Genomic DNA, 15099 nt, shown 5'->3' with positions numbered 1-15099 from the left:
AGTCCTGCCGCGGTCAACTTAGCTTGTTGTGTGAAATTTTACATTTTTTGTTGTGATTCTGCCGAAAACCAACCATCTCTTCCAGTCACTCATCTGAAGTAAAGGAAGGCTGTTTCCTGAAGGAAACTCATGACACGTTTTCATCATTGTCAATCTGCATGCACGGGCAGAGCAAGCTGTGAAGTGAACTTTCTTGCACATTATTTTTGTTTAGATACAAAAAGCAGGAGATTGAATGGTTGACGATGCGCTGCACAAGTGACGAGGTGGCCGAGACGTTAAGGCGATGAACTGCTAATGGGCTCTGTGCAATGGGTGCGAATCCCATTCTCGTCATCATTGTCTTACAGCTTTGACCTTCCTGGTCGTTTTGTCGTTCTCATTTAACCTCATCGCCAAATTCCCCTTTTACTTGCAAGGATGCTGTACTTTGCTCATGTCATGTCTCAAATTAATAATATATTCCTCAAAAGGATAACATTTGCCGGACTATGGAGAGGGGGACGAATTAGATTGGTCTCTGAGGGACAGCACAAGCACGATGGGCCGAATATATTTTCTCTCTACCGTCAGAATCTTAGAGCTACACTCCTTACTGTCGGCGGCTCGTTGGTCTCGGGGTATGATTTTTGCTTTGGGATGATCACATTTGATATGTGAGAGGTTCGCGGACGAGCCCCACCATTTGTTACTTAAAGTTCCATTTCTCACAATCGCTCGACATGTGAGAAAACAGACATATTTCAAGTTAAAACGTGTGATTTTGCGCCGATGCTTCCACAGCGTCCAAATCCCAGTGCAAAGATTTAATCCCCTTCCCACTGAATACTGCGGACAGACATGGTCACCTTGGTAACGGAATTGTCATACTTAAGGCGGTGGCCATGGAAATAGTGGATGCATTGACAGTCATTTTCCAACATTCCATTGACTCTGGATCAGTTCCTATAGAGTGGAGGCTAACCACTGTAAACCCACTTTTTAAAGAAGTGGGAGAGAGAAAACAGGGAATTATAGACCGGTCAGCCTGACATCGATAGTGGGCAAAATGATGGAATCAATTATTAAGGATGTCATAGCAGTGCATTTGGAAAGAGGTGACATGATGGGTCCAAGTCAGCATGGATTTGTGAAAGGGAAATCATGCTTGACAAATGTTCTGGAATTTTTTGAGGATGTTTCCAGTAGAGTGGACAAGGGAGAACCAGTTGATGTGGTATATTTGGACTTTCAGAAGGCGTTCGACAAGGTCCCACACAAGAGATTGATATGCAAAGAGAGAGCACATGGGATTGGGGGTAGTGTGCTGACATAGATTGAGAACTGGTTGTCAGACAGGAAGCAAAGAGTAGGAGTAAATGGGTACTTTTCAGAATGGCAGGCAGTGACTAGTGGGGTACCGCAAGGTTCTGTGCTGGGGCCCCAGCTGTTTACATTGTACATTAATGATTTAGATGAGGGGATTAAAAGTAGTATCTCCAAATTTGCGGATGACACTAAGTTGGGTGGCAGTGTGAGCTGCGAGGAGGATGCTGTGTGGCTGCAGAGCGAATTGGATAGGTTAGGTGAGTGGGCAAATGCATGGCAGATGAAGTATAATGTGGATAAATGTGTGGTTATACACTTTGGTGGTAAAAACAGAGAGACATACTATTATCTGAATGGTGACAGATTAGGAAAAGGGGAGGTGCAAAGAGACCTGGGTGTCGTGGTACATCAGTCATTGAAGGTTGGCATGCAGGTGCAGCAGGCGGTTAAGAAAGCAAATGGCATGTTGGCCTTCATAGCAAGGGGTTTTGACTACAGGGGCAGGGAGGTGTTGCTACAGTTGTACAGGGCATTGGTGAGGCCACACCTGGAGTATTATGTACAGTTTTGGTCTCCTCACCTGAGGAAGGACATTTTTGCGATTGAGGTAGTGCAGCGAAGGTCACCAGACTGATTCCCGGGATGGCGGGACTGACCTATCAAGAAAGACTGGATCAACTGGGCTTGTATTCACTGGAGTTCAGAAGAATGAGAGGGAACCTCATAGAAACATTTAAAATTCTGACGGGGTAAGACAGGTAAGATGCAGGAAGAATGTTCCCAATGTTGGGGAAGTCCAGAACCAGCGGTCACAGTCCAAGGATAAGGGGTAAGCCATTTATGACCGTGATGCGGAGGAACTTCTTCACCCAGAGAGTGGTGAACCTGTGGAATTCTCTACCACAGAACGTTGTTGAGGCCAATTCACTAAATATATTCAAAAAGGAGTTAGATGAGGTCCTTACTACTAGGGGGATCAAGGGGTATGGCGAGAAAGCAGGAATGGGGTACTGAAGTTGAATGTTCAGCCATGAACTCATTGAATGGCGGTGCAGGCTTGAAGGGCCGAATGGCCTACTCCTGCACCTATTGGCTATGTTTCTATGTTTCTATGATATGGATGTACACGACACATGCAACGTCAATGTAGCTAGAAACACAACAGTTTAACTATTCGGTTAACACAGCTGATAATCTCACTCCTTTTTAAATTTACAGGATGATCCGATTAATTAGAAAATACGTTTTAAAGGGGCAATTGACGAAGCGGAACTGACAACCATCCCGTTGAAACAGACACCGAATGATCCTGGAAAGGAAACACATCCCTGTTACACAGCTGTATAATGGCCCATCCCTTTCACAAGAATAAAGTGGGATTTCTATCATTCCTGAATGCAATTGTGTTGTGCGTGATTGAGCGCGGTTCTCATGAGCACGCGGGACAGGGACGGTTGTTGAAGCCACAGGTGATAGACAAGCAGGAAAGAGGGAGGGAAATAAAACCAACCCAGACAAACAGACAATTTTAAACATATATATATTTATCATAATAAGAAAATAAATAAATTTACAATTTTATTGCAAAAAATTGAATTTGATTTGATTGAAATAAATAAATAATTGTTTCTTAATCTATATCTTTTTGATTGAACGAAGTCTGTGCGACTGCATGAAATCCACTGGAAATCAGGATGTGCAGTCAGTAAATACCCAAACACAGTAAGCCCATGGTGTAAGACAAGCCACAAGGGAAGATGTGGGCAACAAATGCCATCTTTTAAAGTCGCGAGTGCTTTTCTGCAGGATCAGACAGAAGCTGCGTGTGCTGTGAAAGTGGTCAAATGTAATAGAGCCAATGCAGGCAGAACAGAAAAGCACATTTATTGTGAAAGTTAAAAAGTAGGGCATGTATGTAAATATATGCATATATAAACATTGATACATATATTTATATAAACAAAGTCAGTCAGTCAGTCATGTCTTGTCTTGTCTTGATTTGATTTGTATTTGAAAATAAGGGGGAAGGAGCTCATCATGTCACACAGCCCTTCTGCAAGCTCTCGCTAAAATCGCTATGTTTCTAACTTATACAATTTGCCTTCTTTCTCATGTGGAATAGCAAAATCCCACAGCAGATTCTTCTCCTGTCAGGCAGTCCCCGAATGCGTGTTGAATCAAATCAGTGTGGCTTCAAGTTGCATGTAATGCATTTTTCCTCCCATGACATGAAATGCACAGTAAGATCGCGCAGAACGTTTCCACGCACTCTCTCACTGACACAAACACACCATCAAACTAAACAATCTTCACCCTCCAACGGCAGTTGTTGAAATTTGAAATTTGAAATCCGGTACAGACAGCACATTCCTTTTAAACAGATGGATAATGATCCGATACTGATAGCACACCATTTTGGAGAGACAGAGAATGACCCCGGGCAGACCAGCACATCACCTTAAAAGGGATACAGAAACACAATGAACAAAAACAAAGCATTCTGTAAAACTCAGCAGGCCGTGAACATTCTGTGGATGAATTTCCCGGGCTCGCGCTCAGTCAGATGATCATTCCGATATTTTAAGAAAAATGTAATGTTTACAGATTTTTCCACGAAAATAGCGCCTGGAAATAAATAGGCAGCGAGGAAGGACAAAAGGGAATGCCTGTGATACAGTGGAGCGCAGGAGTGAGTGAATAATAAATGGCAAAATGCGAAAAGGCAAAGTGGGTGGTAAGCGGGCAATAAAGTAACAAAGGATGGACCAGAGGAGGTGTTAGTGTGAACAGCAGAACCATTAGCAGACAATGGGAGCGGTGCTTATGATCCGATACGTTGAACCGAATGTTGAGGCCAGAAAACTATAACATGCCTGGAATGTAGGGTTTGAACGCCTTTTAATCAGACCAGGCAGCTTGGCCACCCCGGATTGATTTCCTGCACGGTTTAAATTCGGCAGCCAAGGGACTAAATCCAAAGCCAGCTTCTCAGATCATTTCAGCGCCAGAGAAACAGGACGCACTCATATTCAGGGCAGAGTGTGTTTCACGTTGAATTTGAGATTGACGTTGAATGTATGCTTATCCCTATCGAGGTGAGTTCATGCATGCAGAAAGTAAGATACACTGATCAAGTATTTGCCGGAATCAAACCGGGGTTTAGGTTGCCCAATGAGACGCTGAGCCGAGTACATCTGAGAGACATGAACTTCACTCAGTTCGGTGAGTTTCACTTTGCTCCTGGGAATCTCCAGGAATTTTTGGACGCTGTGTGAACAACAGACTGCAATCACACGTTTTAATTTGAAACATGTCAGTTTTCTCACATGTCGACCGGCTGAGAAGTCGTTTTTTGACTAAAAGTTGGCAGAGCTCGTCCGGGATTTGAACCCGGGACCTCTGGCATTTCAATTATTATAATCCCAAAGCGTGAATCATACCCCTAGACCGACGAGCCACCGACAGAGAGGAACGTAGCTCTCATTTTCTGACGTTAGTTTGCTATTCGGCCCATCGTGCCTGTCCTGACACTCAGAGATCGATCTCATGAGTCCTCCTCTCCATCGTCCTGCTAATGTTTTCTGTTTGATGAAGTGATTATTTTTTGTGACATTACTTCACCAACGAGCTGCATCCTTTTCAGTAAAAGGTGAATTTGGCAATGAGGATAAATGTGATTGAATAAAAAATTAGGGGAAAGTGTTTAACGCAATAACGACGAAGCTGGGAGCACACTGGATCAGCAGTCCATTGCCTCAACCTGTCAGTCAACTTGTCTCCTATTTACTGCAAAGTCAGACATCCATCCCCTACTTTTTGCATTCAAACAGAAATAATGTGCACAAAAGTCCACTTCACCACTTGTTTTGCCCGTGCAACCAGATCGACAGTGATGAAAATGTGCCATTAGCTTCTTAAAGCACACAGCCTTCCATTACATCAGGTGAGTGACTGTCCGATATGGTTGGTTTTGAAGCAGAATCAAAACAAAGAATATAAACTTTCACGCGGCGCGATAGCTGACCGCTGAAGGACTCGAACCTGCAATCTTCTGATAAGATCACATTTACAATCGAAGTCAAACGCCTTATCCTTTAGGCCACGCGGCCGCTATCGTCGGTACATAATTTGTTGTTTTTTATATTGAGAGCAAATTTGGGACAAGGGTCACATCAAGGAGTGGATATCGGAAAACATGGGCATATTTTGAGTAATGAACAGATGCGCTGCGATATGTATGTAAACGGACACAGGCAAAGTCAATGTAGCTTGAAACACAAAAGTTTAACAATTCGGTTCTCACAGCTGATAATCACACTCCTTTTTAAATGTACAGGATGATCCGGGAAATGAGAAAATACGTTTTAAAGGGGCAATTGATAAACCGGAACTGACAACCATCCCGTTGAAACAGACACCGAATGATCCTGGACCAGAAGCACATCCCTCTTACACAGCTGTAGAATTGCCCTTCACGGACAGCAGTTGCCTTTCAGAAGAATAAAGTGGCATTTCTATCATTCCTGAATGCAATTGTGTTGTGCGTGATTGAGCGTGGTTCTCATGAGCACGCGAGACTGGGACGGTTGTTGAAGCCACAGGTGATAGACAAGCAGGAAAGAGGGAGGGAAATAAAATCAACCCAGACAAAAAAACAATTTAAAACATATATATATTTATCATAATAAGAAAATAAATACATTTACAATTTTAATGCAAAACAATTAAATTTGATTTGATTGAAATAAATAAATAAATGTTTCTTAATCTATATATTTTGATTGAACGAAGTCTGTGCGACTGCATGAAATCCACTGGAAATCAGGGTGTGCAGTCAGTAAATACCCAAACACAGTAAGCCAATGGTGTAAGACAAGCCACGAGGGAAGATGTGGGCAACAAAGGCCATCTTTTAAAGTCGCGATTGCTTTTCTGCAGGATCAGACAGAAGCTGCGTGTGCTGTGAAAGAGGTCAAATGTAATAGAGCCAATGCAGGCAGAACAGAAAAGCACATTTATTGTGAAAGTTAAAAAGTAGGGAATGTATGTAAATATATGCATATATAAATATTGATACATATATTTATATAAACAAAGTCAGTCAGTCAATCATGTCTCGTCTTATCTTGATTTGATTTGTATTTGAAAATAAGGGGGAAGGAGCTCATCATGTCACACAGCCCATCCGCAAGCTCTCGCTAAAATCGCTATGTTTCTAACTTATATAATTTGCCTTCTTTCACATGTGGAATAGCAAAATACTACAGCAGATTCTTCCCCTGTCAGGCAGTCCCCGAATGCGTGTTGAATCAAATCAGTGTGGCTTCAAGTTGCATGTAATGCATTTTTCCTCCCATGACATGAAATGCACAGTAAGATCGCGCAGAACGTTTCCACGCACTCTCTCACTTACACAAACACACCAACAAACTAATCATTCTGCACCCTCCTAAGGCAGTTTTTGTAATTTGAAATTTGAAATCCGGGACAGACAGCACATTCCTTTTAAACAGATAGATAATGATCCGATACTGATAGCACACCATTTTGGTGAGACAGAGAATGACCCCGGCCAGACCAGCATATCACCTTAAAAGGGATACCGAAACACAATGAACAAAAACAAAGCATTCTGTAAAACTCAGCAGGCCGTGAACATTCTGTGGATGCATTCCCCGGGCTCAAGGTCAATCAGATGATCATTCCGATATTTAAAGAAAAATGTAAAGTTTACAGATTTTTCCACGAAAATAGCGCCTGGAAAAAAATAGGCAGCGAGGAAGGACAAAAGGGAATGCTGTGATACAGCGGAGCGTAGGAGTGATTGAATAATAAATGACACAATGCGAAAAGGCAAAGTGGGTGGTAAGCGGGCAATAAAGTAACAACGGATGCACCAGAGGAGGTGTTAGTGTGAACAGCAGAACCATTAGCAGACAATGGGAGCGGTGCTTATGATCCGAATGTTGAGTCCAGAACACTATAACATGCCTGGAATGTAGGTTTTGAACGCCTTTTAATCAGACCAGGCAGCTTGGCCACCCCGGATTGATTTCCTGCACGGTTTAAATTCGACAGCCAAGGGACTAAATCCAAAGCCAGCTTCTCACATCTTTTCAGCGCGAGAGAAACAGTACGCAATCATATTCAGGGCAGAGTCTGTTTCAAGTTGAATTTGAGATTGACGTTGAATGTATGCTTATCCCTTTGGAGGTGAGCTCATGCGTGCAGAAAGGAAGATACACTGTTCAAGTATTTGCCGGAATCAAACCGGGGTTGACGTTGTCCAATGAGACGCAGAGCCGAGTACATCTGAGAGACATGAACTTTACTCAGTTCGGTGAGTTTCACTTTGCTCCTGTGAATCTCCAGGATTTTTAGACGCTGTGTGAACAACGGAGTGCAATCACACGTTTTAATTTGAAACATGTCAGTTTTCTCACATGTCGACCGGCTGAGAAGTCGTTTTTTGACTAAAAGTTGGCAGGGCTCGTCCGGGATTTGAACCCGAGACCTCTCGCATTTCAATTATTATGATCCCAAAGCGAGAATCATACCCCTAGACCAACGAGCCGCCGACAGTGAAGGACGTAGCTCTCAGTTTCTGACGTTAGTTTGCTATTCGGCCCATCGTGCCTGTGCTGACTCTCAGAGACCGATCTCATGAGTCCCCCTTTCCATCGTCCTGCTCGTGTTTTCCCTTTGATGAAGTGATTATTTTTTGTGACATTACTTCACCAACGAGTTGCATCCTTTTCAGTAAAATGTGAATTTGGCAATGAGGATAAATGTGATTGAATAAAAAAACGAGGGGAAAGTGTTTAACACAATAACGACGAAGCTGGGGGCATACTGGATCAGCAGTCCATTGCCTCAACCTGTCAGTCACCTTGTCTCCTATCTACTGCAAAGTCAGACATCCATCCCCTATTTTTGCATTCAAACAGAAATAATGTGCACGAAAGTCTACTTCACCGCTTGTTTTGCCCGTGCAACCAGATCGACAGTGATGAAAATATGCCATTAGCTTCTTAAAGCACACAGCCTTCCTTTACTTCAGGTGAGTGACTGTCCGAGATGGTTGGTTTTGAGGCAGAATCAAAACAAAGAATATAAAATTTCACGCGGCGCGATAGCGGACCGCTGCAGGACTAGAACCTGCAATCTTCTCATAAGATCACAGTTACAATCGAAGTCAGACACCTTATCCTTTAGGCCACGCGGCCGCTATCGTCGGTGCATAATTTGTTGTTTTTTATATTGAGAGCAAATTTGGGACAAGGGTTGCATCAAGGAGTGGATATCGGAAAACATGAGCATATTTTGAGTAATGAACAGATGCGCTGCGATATGGATGTACACGGACACAGGCAAAGTCAATATAGCTTGAAACACAACAGTTTAACAATTCGGTTCTCACAGCTGATAATCACACTCCTTTTTAAATGTACAGGATGATCCGGATAATGAGAAAATACGTTTTAAAGGGGCAATTGATGAACCGGAACTGACAACCATCCCGTTGAAACAGACACCGAATGATCCTGGACAGGAAGCACATCCATCTTACACAGCTGTAGAATTGCCCTTCACGGACAGCAGTTGCCTTTCAGAAGAATAAAGTGGGATTTCTATCATTCCTGAATGCAATTGTGTTGTGCGTGATTGAGCGCGGTTCTCATGAGCGCGCGGGACTGGGACGGTTGTTGAAGCCACAGGTGACAGACAAGCAGGAAAGAGGGAGGGAAATAAAACCAACCCAGTCAAACAGACAATTTAAAACATATATATATTTATCATGATAAGAAAATAAATAAATTTACAATTTTATTGCAAAAAATTTAATTTGATTTGATTGAAATAAATAAATAATTGTTTCTTAATCTATATATTTTTGATTGAACGAAGTCTGTGCGACTGCATGAAATCCACTGGAAATCAGGGTGTGCAGTCAGTAAATACCCAAACACAGTGAACACATGGTGTAAGACAAGCCACGAGGGAAGATGTGGACAACAAAGCCCATCTTTTAAAGTCGCGAGTGCTTTTCTGCAGGATCAGAGTGAAGCTGCGTGTGCTGTGAAATAGGTCAAATGTAATAGAGCCAATGCAGGCAGAACAGAAAAAGCACATTTATTGTGAAAGTTAAAAAGTAGGGAATGTATGTAAATATATGCATATATAAATATTGATATATATATTTATATAAACAAAGTCAGTCAGTCAGTCATGTCTTGTCTTGTCTTGATTTGATTTGTATTTGAAAATAAGGGGGAAGGAGCTCATCATGTCACACAGCCCATCCGCAAGCTCTCGCTAAAATCGCTATGTTTCTAACTTATATAATTTGCCTTCTTTCACATGTGGAATAGCAAAATCCCACAGCAGATTCTTCTCCTGTCAGGCAGTCCCCGAATGCGTGTTGAATCAAATCAGTGTGGCTTCAAGTTGCATGTAATGCATTTTTCCTCCCATGACATGAAATGCACAGTAAGATCGCGCAGAACGTTTCCACGCACTCTCTCACTTACACAAACACTCCAACAAACTAAAAATTCTGCACCCTCCAAAGGCAGTTTTTGAAATTTGAAATTTGAAATCCGGGACAGACAGCACATTACTTTTAAACAGATAGATAATGATCCGATACTGATAGCACACCATTTTGTAGAGACAGAGAATGACCCCGGGCAGACCAGCACATCACCTGAAAATGGATACAGAAACACAATGAACAAAAACAAAGCATTCTGTAAAACTCAGCAGGCCGTGAACATTCTGTGGATGAATTTCCCGGGCTCACGTTCAGTCAGATGATCATTCCGATCTTTTAAGAAAAATGTAAAGTTTACAGATTTTTCCACGAAAATAGCGCCTGGAAAAAAATAGGCAGCGAGGAAGGACAAAAGCGAATGCTTCTGATACAGTGGAGCGTAGGAGTGATTGAATAATAAATGGCACAATGCGAAAAGGCAAAGTGGGTGGTAAGCGGGCAATAAAGTAACAAAGGATGGATCAGAGGAGGTGTTAGTGTGAACAGCAGAACCATTAGCACACAATGGGAGCGGTGCTTATGATCCGATACGTTGAACCGAATGTTGAGGCCAGAACACTATAACATGCCTGGAATGTAGGGTTTGAACGCCTTTTAATCAGACCAGGCAGCTTGGCCACCCCGGATTGATTTCCTGCATGATTTAAATTCGGCAGCCAAGGGACTAAATCCAAAGCCAGCTTCTCACATCTTTTCAGCGCGAGAGAAACAGTACGCAATCATATTCAGGGCAGAGTCTGTTTCAAGTTGAATTTGAGATTGACGTTGAATGTATGCTTATCCCTTTGGAGGTGAGCTCATGCGTGCAGAAAGGAAGATACACTGTTCAAGTATTTGCCGGAATCAAACCGGGGTTGACGTTGTCCAATGAGACGCAGAGCCGAGTACATCTGAGAGACATGAACTTTACTCAGTTCGGTGAGTTTCACTTTGCTCCTGTGAATCTCCAGGATTTTTAGACGCTGTGTGAACAACGGAGTGCAATCACACGTTTTAATTTGAAACATGTCAGTTTTCTCACATGTCGACCGGCTGAGAAGTCGTTTTTTGACTAAAAGTTGGCAGGGCTCGTCCGGGATTTGAACCCGAGACCTCTCGCATTTCAATTATTATGATCCCAAAGCGAGAATCATACCCCTAGACCAACGAGCCGCCGACAGTGAAGGACGTAGCTCTCAGTTTCTGACGTTAGTTTGCTATTCGGCCCATCGTGCCTGTGCTGACTCTCAGAGACCGATCTCATGAGTCCCCCTTTCCATCGTCCTGCTCGTGTTTTCCCTTTGATGAAGTGATTATTTTTTGTGACATTACTTCACCAACGAGTTGCATCCTTTTCAGTAAAAGGTGAATTTGGCAATGAGGATAAATGTGATTGAATAAAAAAACGAGGGGAAAGTGTTTAACACAATAACGACGAAGCTGGGGGCATACTGGATCAGCAGTCCATTGCCTCAACCTGTCAGTCACCTTGTCTCCTATCTACTGCAAAGTCAGACATCCATCCCCTATTTTTGCATTCAAACAGAAATAATGTGCACGAAAGTCTACTTCACCGCTTGTTTTGCCCGTGCAACCAGATCGACAGTGATGAAAATATGCCATTAGCTTCTTAAAGCACACAGCCTTCCTTTACTTCAGGTGAGTGACTGTCCGAGATGGTTGGTTTTGAGGCAGAATCAAAACAAAGAATATAAAATTTCACGCGGCGCGATAGCGGACCGCTGCAGGACTAGAACCTGCAATCTTCTCATAAGATCACAGTTACAATCGAAGTCAGACACCTTATCCTTTAGGCCACGCGGCCGCTATCGTCGGTGCATAATTTGTTGTTTTTTATATTGAGAGCAAATTTGGGACAAGGGTTGCATCAAGGAGTGGATATCGGAAAACATGAGCATATTTTGAGTAATGAACAGATGCGCTGCGATATGGATGTACACGGACACAGGCAAAGTCAATATAGCTTGAAACACAACAGTTTAACAATTCGGTTCTCACAGCTGATAATCACACTCCTTTTTAAATGTACAGGATGATCCGGATAATGAGAAAATACGTTTTAAAGGGGCAATTGATGAACCGGAACTGACAACCATCCCGTTGAAACAGACACCGAATGATCCTGGACAGGAAGCACATCCATCTTACACAGCTGTAGAATTGCCCTTCACGGACAGCAGTTGCCTTTCAGAAGAATAAAGTGGGATTTCTATCATTCCTGAATGCAATTGTGTTGTGCGTGATTGAGCGCGGTTCTCATGAGCGCGCGGGACTGGGACGGTTGTTGAAGCCACAGGTGACAGACAAGCAGGAAAGAGGGAGGGAAATAAAACCAACCCAGTCAAACAGACAATTTAAAACATATATATATTTATCATGATAAGAAAATAAATAAATTTACAATTTTATTGCAAAAAATTTAATTTGATTTGATTGAAATAAATAAATAATTGTTTCTTAATCTATATATTTTTGATTGAACGAAGTCTGTGCGACTGCATGAAATCCACTGGAAATCAGGGTGTGCAGTCAGTAAATACCCAAACACAGTGAACACATGGTGTAAGACAAGCCACGAGGGAAGATGTGGACAACAAAGCCCATCTTTTAAAGTCGCGAGTGCTTTTCTGCAGGATCAGAGTGAAGCTGCGTGTGCTGTGAAATAGGTCAAATGTAATAGAGCCAATGCAGGCAGAACAGAAAAAGCACATTTATTGTGAAAGTTAAAAAGTAGGGAATGTATGTAAATATATGCATATATAAATATTGATATATATATTTATATAAACAAAGTCAGTCAGTCAGTCATGTCTTGTCTTGTCTTGATTTGATTTGTATTTGAAAATAAGGGGGAAGGAGCTCATCATGTCACACAGCCCATCCGCAAGCTCTCGCTAAAATCGCTATGTTTCTAACTTATATAATTTGCCTTCTTTCACATGTGGAATAGCAAAATCCCACAGCAGATTCTTCTCCTGTCAGGCAGTCCCCGAATGCGTGTTGAATCAAATCAGTGTGGCTTCAAGTTGCATGTAATGCATTTTTCCTCCCATGACATGAAATGCACAGTAAGATCGCGCAGAACGTTTCCACGCACTCTCTCACTTACACAAACACTCCAACAAACTAAAAATTCTGCACCCTCCAAAGGCAGTTTTTGAAATTTGAAATTTGAAATCCGGGACAGACAGCACATTCCTTTTAAACAGATAGATAATGATCCGATACTGATAGCACACCATTTTGTAGAGACAGAGAATGACTCCGGGCAGACCAGCACATCACCTTAAAATGGATACAGAAACACAATGAACAAAAACAAAGCATTCTGTAAAACTCTGCAGGCCGTGAACATTCTGTGGATGAATTTCCCGGGCTCACGTTCAGTCGGATGATCATTCCGATCTTTTAAGAAAAATGTAAAGTTTACAGATTTTTCCACGAAAATAGCGCCTGGAAAAAAATAGGCAGCGAGGAAGGACAAAAGGGAATGCTTGTGATACAGTGGAGCGTAGGAGTGATTGAATAATAAATGGCACAATGCGAAAAGGCAAAGTGGGTGGTAAGCGGGCAATAAAGTAACAAAGGAAGGACCAGAGGAGGTGTTAGTGTGAACAGCAGAACCATTAGCAGACAATGGGAGCGGTGCTTATGATCCGATACGTTGAACCGAATGTTGAGGCCAGAACACTATAACATGCCTGGAATGTAGGGTTTGAACGCCTTTTAATCAGACCAGGCAGCTTGGCCACCCCGGATTGATTTCCTGCATGATTTAAATTCGGCAGCCAAGGGACTAAATCCAAAGCCAGCTTCTCACATCTTTTCAGCGCGAGAGAAACAGGACGCAATCATATTCAGGGCAGAGTCTGTTTCAAGTTGAATTTGAGATTGACGTTGAATGTATGCTTATCCCTTTGGAGGTGAGCTCATGCGTGCAGAAAGGAAGATACACTGATCAAGTATTTGCCGGAATCAAACCGGAGTTGACGTTGTCCAATGAGACGCAGAGCCGAGTACATCTGAGAGACATGAACTTTGCTCAGTTCGGTGAGTTTCACTTTGCTCCTGTGAATCTGCAGGATTTTTAGACGCTGTGTGAACAACGGAGTGCAATCACACGTTTTAATTTGAAACATATCAGTTTTCTCACATGTCGACCGGCTGAGAAGTCGTTTTTTGACTAAAAGTTGGCAGGGCTCGTCCGGGATTTGAACCCGGGACCTCTCGCATTTCAATTATTATGATCCGAAAGCGAGAATCATACCCCTAGACCAACGAGCCGCCGACAGTGAAGGACGTAGCTCTCAGTTTCTGACGTTAGTTTGCTATTCGGCCCATCGTGCCTGTGCTGACTCTCAGAGACCGATCTCATGAGTCCCCCTTTCCATCGTCCTGCTCGTGTTTTCCCTTTGATGAAGTGATTATTTTTTGTGACATTACTTCACCAACGAGCTGCATCCTTTTCAGTAAAAGTTGAATTTGGCAATGAGGATAAATGTGATTGAATAAAAACACTAGGGGAAAATGTTTAACACAATAACGACGAAGCTGGGGGCATGCGGGATCAGCAGTCCATTGCCTCAACCTGTCAGTCACCTTGTCTCCTATTTACTGCAAAGTCAGACATCCATCCCCTACTTTTTGCTTTCAAACAGAGATAATGTGCACGAAAGTCTACTTCACCGCTTGTTTTGCCCGTGCAACCAGATCGACAGTGAAGAAAATGTACCATTAGCTTCTTAAAGCACACAGCCTTCCTTTACTTCAGGTGAGTGACTGTCCGAGATGGTTGGTTTTGAGGCAGAATCCAAACAAAGAATATAAAATTTCACGCGGCGCGATAGCTGACCGCTGCAGGACTAGAACCTGCAATCTTCTCATAAGATCACAGTTACAATCGAAGTCAGACACCTTATCCTTTAGGCCACGCGGCCGCTATCGGCGGTACTTAATTTGTTGTTTTTTATATTGAGAGCAAATTTGGGACAAGGGTTGCATCAAGGAGTGGATATCGGAAAACATGAGCATATTTTGAGTAATGAACAGATGCGCTGCGATATGGATGTACACGGACACAGGCAAAGTCAATGTAGCTTGAAACACAAACGTTTAACAATTCGGTTCTCACAGCTGATAATCACACTCTTTTTTAATTGTACAGGATGATCCGGATAATGAGAAAATACGTTTTAAAGGGGCAATTGATGAACCGGAACTGACAACCATCCCGTTGA

The 15099-nt window shown here is 42.6% G+C and overlaps 3 non-coding genes across 3 annotated transcripts; all 3 read right to left on the bottom strand.

Moving 5' to 3' along the window:
• Window positions 1–7794: 7794 nt before the first annotated feature.
• Window positions 7795–7882, bottom strand: trnap-ugg (transfer RNA proline (anticodon UGG)). Its single transcript is given in 2 exon segments — window positions 7795–7830; window positions 7847–7882. It is a non-coding gene; the product is annotated as a tRNA-Pro (tRNA).
• Window positions 7883–10926: 3044 nt separating this feature from the next.
• trnap-ugg (transfer RNA proline (anticodon UGG)) lies at window positions 10927–11014 on the bottom strand. Its single transcript is given in 2 exon segments — window positions 10927–10962; window positions 10979–11014. It is a non-coding gene; the product is annotated as a tRNA-Pro (tRNA).
• Window positions 11015–14058: 3044 nt separating this feature from the next.
• On the bottom strand, window positions 14059–14146 carry trnar-ucg (transfer RNA arginine (anticodon UCG)). Its single transcript is given in 2 exon segments — window positions 14059–14094; window positions 14111–14146. It is a non-coding gene; the product is annotated as a tRNA-Arg (tRNA).
• Window positions 14147–15099: the final 953 nt, after the last annotated feature.

The sequence above is a fragment of the Pristiophorus japonicus genome, unplaced genomic scaffold, assembly GCF_044704955.1.
Source record: "Pristiophorus japonicus isolate sPriJap1 unplaced genomic scaffold, sPriJap1.hap1 HAP1_SCAFFOLD_61, whole genome shotgun sequence".
NCBI classification, from domain to species: Eukaryota; Metazoa; Chordata; class Chondrichthyes; family Pristiophoridae; genus Pristiophorus; species Pristiophorus japonicus.
The sequence above is the reverse complement of the archived record's forward strand: the minus strand, read 5'-3'. Positions and strand labels throughout refer to the sequence as shown.